The sequence below is a fragment of the Giraffa tippelskirchi genome, chromosome 7 (genome assembly GCF_054371585.1).
Source record: "Giraffa tippelskirchi isolate mGirTip1 chromosome 7, T2T-mGirTip1v1.2.pri, whole genome shotgun sequence".
NCBI classification, from domain to species: Eukaryota; Metazoa; Chordata; class Mammalia; order Artiodactyla; family Giraffidae; genus Giraffa; species Giraffa tippelskirchi.
The window spans coordinates 153,367,184-153,385,245 of NC_137281.1; the positions used below are offsets into that span (position 1 = coordinate 153,367,184).

General features: G+C 37.6%; 1 long non-coding RNA gene across 5 annotated transcripts in view; it reads left to right on the forward strand.

The window, feature by feature from the left end:
- Positions 1-18,062, forward strand: part of LOC145513671 (uncharacterized) — a 793,767-nt gene that overhangs the window by 673,893 nt on the left and 101,812 nt on the right. Inside the window, exons 4-5 of one of the 5 annotated variants that reach the window (XR_014059681.1) lie at positions 75-173; positions 606-1,776. The exons of the other annotated variants lie outside the window; for them this stretch is intronic. This is a non-coding gene — a long non-coding RNA (uncharacterized LOC145513671). Of the gene's footprint in view, positions 1-74; positions 174-605; positions 1,777-18,062 lie in introns of those variants that run through there. 5 annotated transcript variants of the gene reach the window in all.

Genomic DNA, 18,062 nt, shown 5'->3' on the forward strand with positions numbered 1-18,062 from the left:
GGATCAGTGTCTGCGGAAAAAGGGACCTTGGGTATTAGGCTAATAGAAATTAACTGGCTATTTCTACTATTCAGAAGATGCAAGGAAATGGAAAGCTAACCACTGAAGGAATATGCCTCAAATCTTTTCCATCTGCCTAGAAAAAGAAAGCAACGGTCAACGATACAAGTGAGGTGACTTGCTTCTGTTAATTAAAATCGTGCCATGTATTTTCATCAACTCTGTTCACTAATGAGATGAACATTATATTTATGTATTTTTTTCTGTCACTTAAAGATATTAATTTTATGGTAAGAGTATTACCTTGATTTCAAATATTCCAAGAAAAGCTGGAGAGAGAGTGATGAGAAAGAGACCAGTTCCGAGAAATCTTTCATTACAGGGGTTATCTGGAGAAATTAGTGTCCAAATGCTTGATGTTCTCATAGACAATTTGGTGAACTTGTTGGGGTCCAGTGTGTTTCACTGAAGTAGGAGTCAGTAAACTGCAGTGTGTGGGTTAAACTTGGCCTGCTGCCTATTTTTGTAAATTAATTTTTGTTGGAATACAGCAACATTCATTTGTTTACATACGATCTGCAACTGTTTTTGTGATATAATTGCAGGGGCTGAGTAGTTGTTAAAGAGACCATTTGGCTCTCAAGCCTAAAAATATTATCTGGCTGTTTACAGTTTGACAACTTTTTCATGGATAATGCCAAACAGGTCAAGTTTCAGAGGTGAGTATAAACCAATGCAAAGATAATTGGATGGAGATGAAATTGGAAGAAGGTTACACTGAGCTTTTAGCACCATACTGGGAGGGAGTATTTAAAAACCAGAGCAAATAAAAGTAGAGTGACAATGATCTTGTCAGGGGGATGAAAAGAAAAATCAAACATAGATCTTTACATTAGATGTAATCTGAAGACAATGAGCAAAGTTGAATCCTATAGCTTTCATGCATGGCTTAGTAGCTGTTAGCTATATCTAATCTAGTCTTCATAATTCAGTTATTGAAATGACAAGACCTGAATGAGTCTATAGGTACTTTGTTCCTGAGTACAAGTACATAATCTTAGGAGCTAGGAATAGAGGCATAAGGTTAATGTACAGATCAGTTCATTTGCTAGAAGAAAGCTACAGATAACCAGGATGAGCCCTTAACATTCATTCTGTTTGTATATGACATGCTCTGTAAGTGATTACTTACCAAGGGAAAAATGACACAGTCCCTTATTCTGGTGAAAGAGGCATGCTCAGTTTGGGGTGTCTGAGCTATATATATAGTCTTCTAGAAAGGTACCAATATTTTTTGCATAAAAGCAATTTTTTGTTTGTTTGCTTGCTTTTTAAAGCATTTGAAGATCTTTTTGAAGTCTCCCCAGTTTGTAATGTTTCTTTGATCAAAATCTCTAGGTCAGAACTGTAAGTGGTTTCAAACACTGACTGCTTTTCACTTGGAGGCCATGTTTATGTGACTGCCAGGATGGGAAGTCTGAACATAAGCCTGATGTAAGAGTGTCAGTAACATGCGTTAGCTACCTCGTGTGATCGGGACCATGAGTTTAACCAAAGGATGCTGATAAGTACTTTTACATTGATTTCAGTTTATGGTAAAACTTTTTTAAAAACCTCTTCATGAAAGTGAAATTGATAGACCCTTATTTGGACATCAGATGTAAAGTCTAAAGTTATTCATTGATATTGTTTAATATTTTACAATGGCATTTTTAAAAGGAGAATGTAGATGAATGAAATACAATATTTTGAGAATAAAGGAACCCAAGTGAATGTTACATGATTATAAGTGTTTATTCCATGTGAACTAACCTTGGAAAATGATTCCAAGATTAAAGGCAAAAAGGTTTCCTGAAAATGCCTCAAATCTAATTAGAAACCTCTGATTATTACTGGCAACCTCGAAGATAGGGAAAACCTTGCTAAACCACAGGAAACTTCTTGTTGAAAAATTCACAATTATATATTATGTTATAATCTGAAGAAATTTCTAATTTGCATTTGAGCTTAAAAATGGGCCCCGTGACAGTTCTGTATCTTGAGTGAGTTTATAGCCTGTGAATTAGAAATTTGTATAGTGCTATTATTTTGAATGAAGGGAGCACCATTACACGTTGTTGAGAATATTTCAAAGTACTTAACACAACCATAAATATTTTCATAAATGTGTTACTGTAAAAGTTGAGGAGAGACAATTAAATAGGACTGGAGGGATGAGTGTCTCTTGTTTCTGCTTTTGACATTGGTAATGGGTATGAAGAATGTAGACACACATGATCTAGGTAGATAGCATGGAGTAAGGAAGGTTGTTTTTTTTTCTGCCATGATTGCTGTGATTCAATACTCACCAATGAAGCTGTGCTTGGCCGTGAGAACTGGACTCACTCAATTTAAACTAATAAAACCTACACCCCAGTGCCTCTCTAACTAGATTGATCACGTCCTTGGGAACAACCATCATTATTCATGTTTAGCATCCTAGAGCAGTACAACACCAAGGATTAAACAAACGCTGGCAACATCTGGGACATAGGAACTGGAAGCAATGGTCTCATTGAGTTTCAAGAATGCTTTATTCCATTATGCAATTCTTAATTTTCAAACAAAAGCCATTCTTTATCCAGAAACAATACTAGTATGTGGTTGTGACCGAGGATCTCCTTTACAGCTCACTAATATCCCATAATCTTCAATAACAGGCAACAGTTTTAGCCATAACTGAACATCTGTGTTCATTTATGCAGTAGTAACTCTTGTGGTCCTAGACCATGTGGAGTTCCAGGGATTAGTAAAATAAATATATCTCAGGGAACCTACTTTCCCCCTCACTTTTGTTTCCTTGTGGTTTCTCATAATGCAGCTTCAGAAACCAAAGTTTCCAAAAATGTTTTTTTAAAGCAAGTTGCCAGTGCTGTGGAATGAACTTTCAACATCTCTATCAGTGACACATTATCAAGATCTGTTAATAACTCATTCCTGTATATATTTTTAAATAACCTACCTAGATAGGAAAAGGCTGCAATAAAAGCTGTTCTGGAAAAAAAAAAAAAACTGCATTAAAGCTTTTCAGAAGAAAAATTTTTAAGTTCAAATGAAATATGTGATGACGGCTTGCAGTTTGTTTTCTTTGAATATGTGTACATATTGACCTTCATGGGTTATGGTAACAGACAAGGGCTTGATTCACAGAGAAAGCTTTGTACTATCTCAGACAAGATACTGAAATTTGGGATACTGTGAAACTAAAATGAGAGAATATACATATAACATGAACATGATGAGGAAGTTTTCAGAAGCAGGTGCTGGAGGACTGTAGGTGAAAATAGCCTTTCTGATTTTGAAATCCAGGGAAAATGTCTCAGAAATACTGTTAGAAGCAGAAACCAGAAAGATACAGTGAGAAATCTTTTTTTTTTTTTTTTTTTGTCTTTTTTAGGAATAGTACTAAAACGTACATAGATGATTCAGAGAACACAAAATTGAGCACACATTCAAGAAAAGAGAGCCAGACATTGTGCCTGGAAGAGCTAGAATTAGAAAAAGCACACTCAGAATTTAACCCAAATGTGTTGGAATAGCTGAAGCAAGATATATATTAGAAACTCAGTGACTGGGATAAAAATACTATCAGCAATGTTAGGAACACATACAGATGAATGTTTTGTGTGATTCTGTTTTCATAACAAATTGTCTTTTTGACATTGCATTGTTCTATATTTCATTAGATTATATTTTTGAAAGTAAGCTTGCAAGTGGAGAAATGCTGTCTGTCTACTCTGTCCTACTTCTCCTGTTTGCGTGAGTGACAACGTGAAATAATGAGGGTGTTAACTATGCAAGGATTAAAACAATGGTGTATCATTATATGCATGAACTCAAAATTCTCGCAGTCTTACATTCCTTTCCCAACTCCGGCTGCGTACCCACAGGGAACATTTCATAGTTACCGTAGCAGGTATGAAGTGTAAATTACTGAGCTGAGCAAAAGGAATCTCAAACCAGCACCTTCACTGTGTGTGATTTCACTCTGCTGTCCCCACATGTGTGCCCTCCAATCCTCATCTTTTGCTGCTGGCACTCTTATTTTGTGAGATGTAAAAGTGATTGCAGAACTTGGCATAAATTCAGTGAATCTAATCATTGGGAAAGACTCTCAGGCATCTAGTTCAATATTTCAGCCAAAGAAGCGATTCCCAGTTTCTGAAGGATGCAAGAAAAGGGACTTATTTTCTCCTTGCACACCTGAAGTTTAAGACTGTTTCATTCCCTTCTATTTTGTTTAAATCTGATTGTTGGATGTATGATTTAATACAAGGTCCGAATCTATTTCTCTGTCCTTATTCTGTTTTCTGAAGATACACAGAAAAAGTATAGTGTCCTTCCTATGTAGGCTTTAGTAATTTTAAGAAATCATCTCTTGATTCTGTCTCTAAATCTGCCCTTGTCCTAGCTATAAATATACGTGATTCCTCCTAACTTTCTTCCAGCACATGTTCTTAGTGCTTGCTTTTTGAGTGAATAAATATGGCATGATTTAGATTCTCTGTCATCCTTTCCCTTCTTCTGGATTCCAGACGGTATTTTATTTTTATGTTTCTCTCCAAATACCATGCCCAGAGTAAAGCATTATGCCCAGACTTTTTCTGAACACCTTTTAGAACAAAGTATCTATTTACTTGTTACAGAATTTGTATTTTATTATGACCTAAGATTTCATTAAGTTTGACTAACACATACTGTTGCTACATATTGAAATTAAACACAACAACTCTTATATATCTGTTACAATCTCCTCTTTAGTCAATCTCTCTGACCTTATCCATGAGTAATTGGAATGCTGTAGACAGTATTTTTTTCTAATTTAATATTTGGGAAATATTCTGAAATTGATTAAAACATTATAGATATGTTCACTTTTGAGCGTAAAATCATTAAGTGATGAATTCCATTACCACTCTTCCCCTAAAGGCACCCTACAAAAAATAGCACCTGGAAAATATCCTATTTACTTATTGTCACTGAAAGGCCGGTGGTGCCTTTCTTCAGAGAGGATTAATGTCATGTCTGATCAAAGGGTCTATTTAAGCTAGAAATAATACCCTTGAGTTAAAGAACATTTAGTCTAATTTGTCTGTCTCTTGTTAACCAGGAATTCATGGTCAGTGGGGATTAATAGTTCATCTTGTAATTCATTCTGCTTAATTCTTACCTGGTCTAACATCACCTGCTGTGCCACACTTTAGAGACTTAGCAAAAGCTACTATATTAAGCAGGCATGCTGTGATGTTTCCAGTGTTTAGAAGTTTAATACCTTTCTGCAACACATATCCACAGGTGTCTCGTGAATATTTATTGATCCATGGTAAGGTAGTCACAGAGAGAAATAGATTTTTGCCAGTGTATTATAGACTTGAATTAATTTTTAAATCATGTCTTCCATCATTAGAACTGTAACCTGCCACAGTGGTGTTTCTTAGTTAATGACTTAATTTTTATGCGATCTTTTTAATAATTTTCTTTTTTTTTTCCTCCATGTGTTTGTTTATTGCCTCACACAAATTTAAATGAGGTAAAGATAAAAGGACTGTGGATGGAACAGTGGAAAACATATCCACTAGTCTGGTATTTTTGAAAGGCAGATAAATTGGATACAGAATATAGCAGACAACAAAGGGTACATGTGCTATTTCTGATAAGGTAAAATTTTACTACTAAAAGTTCTAAACTTATTTTTTCTTTAATTTAGAAGATAAAAAATGATACTCCACATTCCCTTTACTCTTGTAATTTAGTATAGAAAGTCTGCCATGACCAAGACAGTTGAGCCAAGGCTTTATCAGAAAGGATGTATTCAAGAACAAATACATGAGTGAGTTTTTTGAGGCAGGAGCTAGATATGGTTGAGTTGTTAATCAAAAAAATCTTGGTAGTATCTCCATATGAGAAGATCGTACTTGTCTCGACTCTTCTCTCATGCACCCTGTGTCTGTTGCCTTCCAAACTGGCCATGTTTCGTGTTTTTGCAAATTGAATGTGAGCTAAAGTGATGCGTGTTGCTCTCAAGTAACAGCCCTCCAAGCCTTTCTCTCTGAGTCTGCTTCTTGTGCCACAAGATCAGTGTGTTCTTATTAGTGGTGGTTCCTTCAGCTCTGGTCCCGGAATAAAGCGGATGTGGAAGGAACCTTTGACTCTGTGTTAGAGATACACGTAAGAAAGAATGAAATCACTGTTGTTATAAACTATGTATATATAATACAGGTGCTTCATTATGTATAAACAATCAGCTGTCAATGTTCAGAGCTGTGTACCGGAAGAAAAGCACATTGCCGCACATTAAATAATGGCCAACTGTGAGTTGTGTTAGCATTAGCATTTCCAAATAAGTATTTGGGACCTGTATTAACAGAACAATAGTGATGGTTTATAAGATCTAACATATGCTTTAATTGAAATAGTGAGCACAAAGCATATTCTTGGACAATTAATAAGGATAATATGATCAAATTACTATTTAAATAGTAAAACGACTAGAAGCGTAGATCATGGTTGGATTTTTTAAATTTTTTTTTAGTTGAAGGATAATTAGTCTACAATATTGTGATGGTTGCTGCCATACATCATAATGAATTGGCCACAGGGAAACGTTCGTCTGTCCCCCTCCTCCTACACCACCCGCCCACCTCCCTCTCCTGCATTTTTCATTTACAAGAAAATTATGTGTGGTGGGCTACACAGAGGAAGAAGATATTTCCACATCCTAATCTCTGGAAACTATGAACTACTGCCTGATAAGGCAAAGAGAGTAAATCATGTCAAAAAATGGGATTAATTTAAGGACCTTGAAAGAGTTTATCCTGGATTATGAGTTTGGACACTAAATATAAAAACAACAATATGTTTCCTTATATTAGAGTTTTAAAACAGATACACAATAAATAAGATTCAGTTCAGTACAGTGCAGTTCAGTCTCTCAGTCATGTCCTACTCTTTGTGACCCCATGGACTGCAACACACCAGGCCTCCCTGTCCATCACCAACTCCTGGAGCTTATCAAACTCACATCCATTGAGTCGGTAATGCCATCCATTCATCTCATCCTCTGTCATCCCCTTCTCCTCCCACCTTCAATCTTTCTCAGTATCAGAGTCTTTTTAAATGAGTCAGTTCTTCACCTCAGGTGGCCAAAGTATTGGAGTTTCAGCTTCAGCATCAGTCCTTCCAATGAATGTTCAGGACTCATTTCCTTTAGGATGGACTGGTTGGATCTCCTTACTGTCCAAGGGATCCTGAAGAGTCTTCTCCAACACCACAGTTCAAACTGGAGAGGTAAATGTGAAGATAAGGCAGAGACAGAGGCAGCCACAAGCCAAGGAATGCCTCATCATCAGAAACCGGAGGAGTCAAAAAGCAGAATCCCTGTAGAGCCTCTGAAGGGAACACAGCCCTGCCAATAACCTGGTTTTGGACTTCTAGTCTCCTGACCAGAAAGACAATAAATTTCCATGTTTTCAAGACATGGAGTTTATGGTAACTTTTGACAGCAGCCCTATGAAGCTAATATATGTAATAGATCAATAATCACTAACTAAACGAGCTGGATGAAGCACAAGCTGGAATCAAGATTATTGGGAGAAATATCAATAACCTCAGATATGCCGATGACACCACCCTTATGGCAGAAAGTGAAAAACAACTAAAGAGCCTCTTGATGAAAGAGGAGAGTGAAAAAGTTGGCTTAAAACTCAACATTCAGAAAACTAAGAACATGGCATCCGGTCCCATCACTTCATGGCAAATAGATGGGGAAACAGTGGAAACAGTGGCTGACTTTATTTTTCTGGGCTCCAAAATCACTGAAGATGGTGACTTCAGCCATGAAATGAAAAGACGCTTACTCCTTGGAAGGAACGTTATGACCAATCTAGACAGCATATTAAAAAGCAGAGACATTACTTTGTCAACAAAGGTCCATCTAGTCAAGGCTATGGTTTTTCCAGTAGTCATGTATGGATGTCAGAGTTGGACTATAAAGAAAGCTGAGCACCGAAGAATTGATCCTTTTGAACTGTGGTGTTGGAGAAGACTCTTGAGAGTCCCTTGGACAGCAAGGAGATCAAACCAGTCCATCCTAAAGGAGATCAGTCCTGAGTGTTCATTGGAAGGCCTGATGTTAAAGCTGAAACTCCAATACTTTGGCCACCTTATGCAGAGAGCTGACTCATTTGAAAAGACCCTGATGCTAGGAAGGATTGAAGGTAGGAGGAGAAGGGGACGACAGAGGATGAGATGGTTGGATGGCATCACCGACTCAATGGGCATGAGTTTGGGTAAACTCCGGCGGTTGGTGATGGACAGGGAAGCCTGGTGTGCTGCAGTCCATGGGGTCACAGAGAGTTAGACATAACTGAGTGACTGAACTGAACTGAAACAAGAAATTCCAGAAAACTAAACCTTATGTTTACCCTAGAATACATGTCTGGAGAATGTAGTTCTAGTAAATCCACAGTGCAACTCATGCTTGAATATCTTTCTAACAGTTGTTCTAAGGGATGTAAATACTGTAAATATGAAGATATTCTGGGGGAGGGAATATCTGGAATAGATAACATACACTCAAAGATGCATAGTGGTACCTTCTGATTAGTAGATTGTGGGAAAATATCCCAAGTTCATCTTTTATGTTCACCAGTGATTTAGCACACAATTTCCTAGTATATCTCTATTTCTTCATTTCATGTTTTCACATTGTTTTCATGAAAGTATAATTGGTTTACAGTGTTGTTAGGTTCAGATGTATAGCAAAGTGATTCAGTTACACATATACATATCTATTGTTTTTCAGATTCTTTTCCTTTATAGGTTATTACAATATATTGAGACTATTTCCCCATGCTATATAGTAGGTCCTTCTTGGTTATCTATTTTATAATCTATATAGTAGTATATATATGTTAATCCCAAACTCCTAATTTATCCCCTGTCCTCTTTCCTCTTTGAAAACAATAAATTTGTTTACTAGGTCTGTTAGTACATTTCTGTTTTATAAATAAGTTAATTTGTATCATTTAATATTTCACATATAAAGCAATACATGATATTTGTCTTTCATTGTCTGGCTTACTTCACTTAGTATGATACTCTTTAAGTCCATCCATGTTGCTGCAAATGGCATATTTCATTCTTTTCTACAGATGATTAATATTTCACTGTGTGTATGTGTGTGTGTGTGTATGTAAAATAACTCCTTTATATTGTTGATGGACATTTACTTTGCTTGCATATCCTGGCTGTTTTAAATAGTGTTGCAACGAACATTTGAATACATTTATCTTTTCAAACTATAGTTTTCTTCAGATGTATACCAGGAGTGGGATCTCTGGAATCAAGTGGTAACTCGATTTTTAGTTTTTTAAGGAACCTCCATACTGTTCTCCATAGTGGCTACACCAATTTACATGCCCACCAATGGTGTGGAAGAGTTCTGTTTTCTCCACACCCTCTCCAACATTTATTGTTTGTAGACTTTTTTAATGATGGCCATTCTGACCTGTGTGAGGTAATACCTCATTATAGTTTTGATTTGCATTTCTTTAATAATTAGAAATGTTGAACATTTTCTCCTGTGTCCATTGGCACTTGTATGTCTTCTTTGGAGAAATGTCTGTATAGACCTTTTGCCCGTTTTTTATTTTCATTTTTTAATATTTATCTGTATGAGCTGTTTGCATATTTTGGAAATCAATCATTTGTTGGTAACATTGTTTGCAAATATTTTCTATATATTATAGGTGATCTTTTCATTTTGTTTATGGTTTCCTTGCTATGCAAAAACTTTTAAGTTTAATTATGTCTATTTGTTTATTTTTGTTTTTATTTCCATTACTCTAGGAGACAGATCCAAAAACATATTGCTGCAATTTAATGTCAGAGTGTTCTGCTCAGGTTTTCCTTTAGAAGTTTTGTGATATCCGGTCTTACATTTAGATATTTAATCCATTTTGAATTTATTTTTTTTATCTGTTGTTAGAGAAGGTTCTAACTTCATTCTTTCACATGGAGCTGTCCAGTTTCCCAGCACCGCTTATTGAAGACTGACTTTTCTTCATTGTGTATTCTTGCCTCCTTTGTCACAGATTAGGTGGCCATAGGTATGTGGTTTATCTCTGTATTTTCTATCTTATTCCATTGATCTATATGTCTGCTTTTGTGCCAGTTATGATATTTTTCATGACTATAGTTTTGTAATATAGTCTTGAGGCAGGAAGCTGATTCCTCCACCTTCATTTTTCTTTCTCAAGATTGCTTTAGCTATTCAGGGTCTTCTATGTTTCCTGCTTTTTTTTTTTTTTCCTTCTAATTCTGTGAAAAAGACTGTTGGTAATTTGACAGGGATTGCATTGAATCTGAGATTGCCTTGGGCAGTATAGTTACTTTGACAAGTGGATTCTTACAACCCGAGAACATGATATATGTTTCCACCTTTCTGTGTCATCTTCAGCTTCTTTCATCAGTGCCCTCCAGTTTTTGGAGTACACATCTTTTGGCTCCTTAGGTAGGTTTATTCTTAGGTTCATGGGTGTGTGTTTGCGCTCAGTTGTTCAGTCACGTCCGGATCTTTGTGGTCCCATGAACTGTAGCCTGCCAGGCTCCACTGCCCATGGAATTTTCCAGGCAAGAATACTGGAGTGGTTGCCACTTCCTACTCCAGGGGATCTTCCCAACCCAGGGATGGAATCTGCATCTCCCGCATTGGCTGGAGGATTCTTTATCACTAGCGCCACCGGAGAAGCCCTGTGCTGTGCTATGCTTAGTCACTCACTTGTGTCTGTCTCTTTGCGACCCCATGGACTCTAGCCCGCCAGGCTCCTCTGTCCATGGGGATTCTCCAGGCAAGAATATTGGAGTGGGTTGCCATGCCCTCCTCCCTGGGAAGCCCTAGTTTCACATAACTTAAAAAAAATATTTGCCAAAAATTTTATGAGAAATATAATCAGCAGCCCTGTCACTCTCAGAAAAAAAACGACCAATAACCTCCCACCGAACACCAGAGTTCCATAATACACAGTGTAAATCCATAGAAACTGCGTTTACTTGTTATTGAGATGTAGTCTTAAAAACATCTAAAATCATAAACTGCTACCAACTTTGCCATTTCAAATCATATTGGTGAGAAAGGAACCATCTCATTTTTGTCTGGAAGATCCTAGCTATTTGGGTCACTTTGCTATGGAGAGGCAGCTTTGATTTTCAGTCAGCTTCAAAGTCTAAGACAAAAGGCTTTTGGACACAAAATTTCACCTCTTCCTAACTTGTAGTTTCCAAGGAAATGGGACACTGAGTCCTGGTTCTCAGCCTAAGCCTAAACCTTTACACATAAGGGCTGCTTCATTTTGTTCCAAATAAAATGTTGCATCATTTAAATTTTACCGAAACTCTCCCCTTTTCAAAACCGTTATATCCTTAGGTCCTCTTTCTATTTGGTGGTACATTTTATGGTTTCTTTGGGGTATCCTCTGTTTTTTCAGCAAGTTAGTAATCTTAACTTTTTTCATCTCTCAGTTGGTTCTTGTTGGTCTTTGGCTGTGGGATTTAGCAACAGTTTGAGACATGCTAGAAAATAAAAGGTATGAGTTATGGAGAAGATGTGACTATCATAGAACAGAGTAGTCTGAGGACTCATGGGAAGGGAATTTGAGCTGGATACTAATGAGTATATTGGATTTATGTAGGCAAAGATTGTAGAAGCAGCATTTAAGTCAGATCATCAGTGTGACTAAAGACAAAATGGTGGGACATTCAGTTCTTTCACAAGTTCTACATACTCTACCTTCAAATTTCACTGCTCTCTTCACATATTCAGATTCCACACTGACCCCAGCCCTGTTTGGATTAATGCGGTAATTTTCTAACTTGGTTACCTACTTATCCTTGTTCCTATCTATTAAGCATAAACCACTCAGCAACTAGAATTACCATTCAAAATGTAAAATGTCTTATTTCTCTCCTTTGTAAGGTAGGCATTGACTTTTGCTATGCTTAAAATTCAAAGTCCTTCCGTGTGTGTGTGTGTGTGTGTGTGTACACAGTCTACCCAATTTCTAAGAACTCTTCCCCCACTGGATCTGATCCAGCCATGCAGACATTCTGTTTCTCCATCAGCCTGAGAGGCTCTGTATTGTTTTCTCTGCCTGTAGGAGGCAGGAGGGAAGGAAAATCTGAGAGCAGAATTTGAAGTAAAGAAGGGATTGTATGACCACATTTATGACTGTCATTATACACACAAGGACATTTTCCCTGCTGCCTCAGATGGTAGAGAATCTGCCTGCAATATGGGAGACCTGGGCTCAATCCCTGGGTTGGGAAGATCTCCTAGAGAAGGAAATGGCAACCCACTCCAGTATTCTTGCCTGGAGAATCCTGTGTACCGAGGGGCCTGGTGGATTACAGTCTAAGGGATCACAAAGAGTTGGACACTGCTGAGTGATTAATACTTTCACTTTCATGACACACACATATAAATGTCAAAAAAGACAAGTATACATATTTCATTGTAACAGTGTTTTTTTTTCTCTCACATGTGGACATAAAAAGTATCCAACAAATGCATGCAAGATGCCTCTTTCATGTTTAAGAAAAAAAGAATTGTTGAAACAGGAACCTCTCAGGTCAAGTTGCAATAATGATGCTGTTTTATGACCCAAGTTACCATTACATTTCTCCTTTCCCACTTGCCTTTAAATTACCTCTATAGAGCAAAATCATCATCATTATCTGAAGTTAAAGTCTTTCTATGGCAATGTGAATATTGTATAATAACAGGATTAAGATAAATACACAATTATTTGTGCACAAATGTGTTCCTTCTACAAATGATGGATTAGATTTTTACTGCCAAATTCATTGAAAACCCATAAATTTGCATATATTTCTACTGATTTGACCTAATTAAGAAGTGAGTTGAATGTTATTAAAATCTATGTTCCAGGACTTTATTCTATTAAAATACTCCTAGCAGGCCGCCTTTCATGTCTCACTGAAGGGTTTATTTCTACAAGCTGATGTATTTCAAGTTTTGACTCTCAACTCTGTCTGTAAATTGTCTTCCTTTACTTGTTAGTAGCATGTCTTACTATCATAGGTAATAGTATTCCACCTGGACTACCACACCAGCTGTCTACATAATTACTATATATTTGATGAATGGTCCTTTATGGGACTTTATGGTGCTTTATGGACTGAATGTTTGTGTGTCTCTAAAATTTGTATACTGAAGCCCTAACCCATAATGTGATGGTATTTGGAGGTAGGGTCTTTGGTACTATAAGCAGGTTGAATGAAGTTTTGAAGGTAGGTCCCCCATGATGATATTAGTGTCCTTATAAGAACAGGAAGAGGCCCCAGAGTCTCTCCCCACCGTGTAAAGACAGAGCATGAACTGACTTTCTGTAAGCCAGGAAGAGTCCTCAGTGGGAAAATAAATCAGCTGAAACCTTGATCGTGGCTCTCCCAGCCTGCCAGAACTATGATAAATTCCTATTGTTCAAGCCACCCAGTCTGATATTTTGTTACAGTAGCCTGAACTAAGTCAGATGATCATATATCAGTGGATGTGATTAGGTGCATAGTATAAAAGTTCAAAGCCTCATTATCTTGAGTTTTTAAATTAATTTGTTTACTTGTTTATTTTTGGCTGTGCTCGGTCTTTGTTGCCCTGTGGGCCTTTCTCTAGTTGCGGAGAGTGGTAACTTCTCTCCAGTTACCTTGTGCAGGCTTCATTGCAGTGGCTTCTCGTGTTCCAACACAAGCTCTAGGGCTCATGGGCTCCATAGTTGCAGCTCCTGGGCTCTAGAGCGCAGGCTCAGTAGCTGTGGTGCATGAGCTCAGTTGCTCTGCAACATGTGGGATCCTCCCGGACCAGGGTTTGAACCCGTGTCTCCTGCACCAGCAGGTGGACTCTTTAGCATTCAATTAGAAGAGCCACCGATCTTGACCCTGAATTCCTTCTGTTTTCTGAAATAATGATTTTTCTGTAAGTACTCTCATCCTTTACCATATATAACTGGACACTGTGACCAAATGAGAACATGGAATTTGCTTTAAATATGCTCTTCAATTAAAAAAAAAAAAAGAAAAGTTCTTTGGTAGTGGTTTCTAAGATCTGTGAAGGAGTTCAAGGATTTTCCAATCATAGGTCTATATGCTAGCAAAAACAAAAAAGCGTGCATTCAATGAAAATTCATTTTGTGGCGTATAATTCCGTGGGTTTTGACAGGTTCATAGATTTGTATATTCACCACCACAGTTAAGATAGAAAACAACTTTGGAACCCAAAGAAATCTCCTTCTGCCCTTTTGTAATCAACCCAATCCCACATGGCCAATTCCTGACCATCACTAGTCTGTACTCTATTCCTATAGTTTTGTTTTCTGGAATGTCATAAATAAAATCATATATATTATTCAGTCTTTCATTTAACAAAATGCATTTGGGATTCATACATATCATGTAGACCAATGATTTGTTCCTCTATTTCCTGAAGAGCAGCCCATAGTATGACTGATTCCCGTTTACCTGTTCAGTTGAAGGACATCAAAGATTCCTTGAGGTTCATTATTTGTGCTGTAAATGTCTATGGGTTTTATCTGATGCATAGGGACACAAATTTTTGAATACTGGATCAACCTTGTGAATAAATCCCACTCAATTGTGACATATTATCCTTTTTAGATATTGTTGGATTTGATATGCTAACACTTTGAGGAATTTTTGTGCTGATGTGCCTGAGGGAGATGAAAGAAAACTGTAGTCTTAATACTTCCAGTTAGCTCACTGCTAGAGCTCTTCATGTCTTTGTGTACATCCAGATTTAAGCTTGGCCCCACATTCCTTTTACCTACAGAATTCCTTTTACCACTTCAGCGTGTCTTATAGTTTAGGTCTGATGGCCACAAATGTGCTGTTTATCTGAAAAAATTGTTTCTTCATTTAAATTTTACATATATATATTAAGTTATAAATTTCTGGACTTTGTTTTGCTTTTTCTTCTTCTTCCCTCACTGTGAAATGTCCCCTTATTTCCTTTTGGCTTCCGTGGCTTCTCTTGGAGGGTCTGGTGCAATCCTGACCCACTCTGTATGTAAAGTGTGTGAAACAGTATGTAGTGTACATGTTTTCTTTCTCCTTTCTGCCTTGAAGCGTTTTCAGCAGTTTAAATATGGGATTACTAGGTGATTGTTTTTCTTGGTGTTTCTCTTGCTTGGTGTTGCTTGAATCTGTTACTTGTCTGTCATTAATTTTGGAAAATTCTCAACATTAAATCTATAAATATGTAGTCTGCCTTATTTTTCTCTTGCTTTGGGATTAAAATTATATCCATGTTATGTTAGAATTGTGACATTGTCCCACATCTTTTGAATGCCCTGTTCTTCCCCTGCAACCCCCTTTCCTTGTGTTTCACTTTGGGAAATTTATATTGACCTATCCTCCAGTCCGCCGATACTTTTCTCAACTGTGTCAAGATTACTGATGAAATCTTTGAATGCGTTCTTTTATCCATTACTGTGCTCCTGCCTTGCCCTCAGAATTTAATTTGATTCTTCCCTATAGTTGCTATTTTTCTATTGAAAGTTCTCAGGTGGCTTACATATTTTCATTTTCTTGTTTAGAGAATTTATTTTGTAGTTATTTTCAATACTCTGTGATTTATTTCAACATATGTGTTGTATTTGAATCCAACCATGTTGATTTCTTTGTCTACTGGCAGTGCATTTTTTCATGCTTTCTGATTGATTCATTTTATTGTTGGTGTTGAAATTGGGTCATATTGTGTAGACGGACAGAGTAATGTAAAGTTAATTGTTTTGTAATGTATATGTATGTCAAATCACTGTGTTGTATATTTTCAATATATAATTATATATAATATCCTTCAATAAATTTAGGGAAAAAAAAGAGTGATGGAGATAGTTTCTTATTCTTAGAAACGAGCTTGCCTTTTTTACTACTTGACTTTTAGTTTCAAGATTTGGCCTGGTGATACTTTAGTCACTAAAATGTGTCCGACTCTTGTGACCCCACTGTCTGTAGCCTGCCAGGCTCTTCTGTCCATGGGATTTATCTAATCCAGAATTGTGCTGTGTTTAAGGTTGATTAATTTTACCAATAAAGATCCATCTATTCAGAGCTATGGTTTTTCCAGTAGTCATGTATGTGAGAGTTGGACTATAAAGAAAGCTGAGAGTTGGACTATAAAGAAAGAATTGATGCTTTTGGACTGTGGTGTTGGAGAAGACTCTTGAGAGTCCCTTGGACTGCAAGGAGATCCAACCAGTCCATCCTAAAGGAAATCAGTCCTGATGAATATTCATTGGAAGGACTGATGATGAAGCTGAAACTCTAATACTTTGGCCACCAGATGGGAAGAACTGACTCACTAGAAAAGACCCTGATCCTGGGAAGGATTGAAGGTGGGAGGAGAAGGGGACGGCAGAGAAGGAGTTGGTTGGATGGCATCACTGACTCAATGAACATGAGTTTGAGTAAGCTCCAGGAGCTGGTGATGGACAGGGAGGCCTGGCGTGCTGCAGTCCATGGGGTTGCAAAGAGTCAGACACGACTGAGAGACTGAACTGAACTGAACTGAACTGAACTGAATGCTATGAATAAGTTCAATACACCCTTGGCTTCATATTCCTCTAGGATCATTTATGCTTAGGACAGGAGCGGGTTTGTCAGAGGATTTTACCCGGTGGCTATTTCATCCTCTACTCTAGGTCTTGTCTTTGTGCTTGACCTTAGAGAGGGTGTGTTCCTATATTCTTACAATTCTTCCAGCATTATTTCAGTTTTACTTGATATTTACTAACCTGGTACTGGGGACTTGTTTAGTTGCTAAGTCATGTCCGACTCTTTTGCAATCCCGTGGATTGTAGCCCTCCAGGCTCCTCTGGCAAAGTTTCCCAGGCAGGGATACAGTAGTGGTTGCTGTTTCCTTCTCCTGGGGATCTTCCTGACCCAGGGACTGAACCTCACGGCTCCTGCCACATCTCCTGCTTTGTAGGCAGACTCTTTACTGCTGAGTCACTGGGGCTTGAGGTGAAGTATTTTCTGTAATTTAGGTTAAACAACCATTTCAAGTAAGCACCGTGACCTTACTTAGGTCTTTGGCATGCAGGTTTCTCAGAGCTCCTGCCCCATTTGCAGATGTCTAGAGGCCAGATTCCTGGCCTTTTTCTATATTGTCATGGTTTCCTTTCCTTCCCTGCAATATGTTTTCCTTAGACCAAACTGTTCATGCCTTTCCCCTCAGATTAAAGCTTTTATTCCACAGTGAAGATGGGGCAGAAGGTTGGAGTTTCTTGCATCTCCTATAGTGCCTACTGTTTTCCTTAATCTGGAAATCCTTTCTCGGTATTCTTGCCAAAAACGTTGTAAGTGTTCACAAAATTCTGTCTAGAGGAAAAACTTCAGGAACAGGCACATTCCCTCTGTATCTATGGGGCTTCCACCTATTTGTTAGCCATTCTAGCTGAATTCTTTCCAGTGCCAGGAAATATTTGCCTCAGATAAGCAAATGTTTCATCCTGCCTCTTTTGGGCTAAATTTACTGTGCCTAGGTTATTTTTGTTCTAAGTATGGGAGTAACTATTGAAGTTTTGCTTTGTACGTTTTTGTTTACTGAAATTTATTATACCTCTACATCTGAATGTTTTAATTTTATATTTCTGTGCAATGTATATGCAAATAGATACATATGTCAATGCCATGTTTCTTTTCCTGGCTACGCTAACTTAGAGAACTGGGTGACAGGAAGTATACCAATAAAAATAAGACCATATTCTGACATGATTTCAGAAGGAAACCCGACCTCTCATTACCTTGTGAGATCTCTCACGCTGGCCTGAAGGTGCACATCAATTTCTCTCACACTCCTGGAGATAAAATTCCTTGTTGGGGGTCACAGGTGACTATGCCTTCCCACTGTGTTGAACTTCATTGTATGTCAAGCAACACAACAGACTAACATGTTCTCATTTTCTTGCATTGTCTCCAGTAGTAGCATT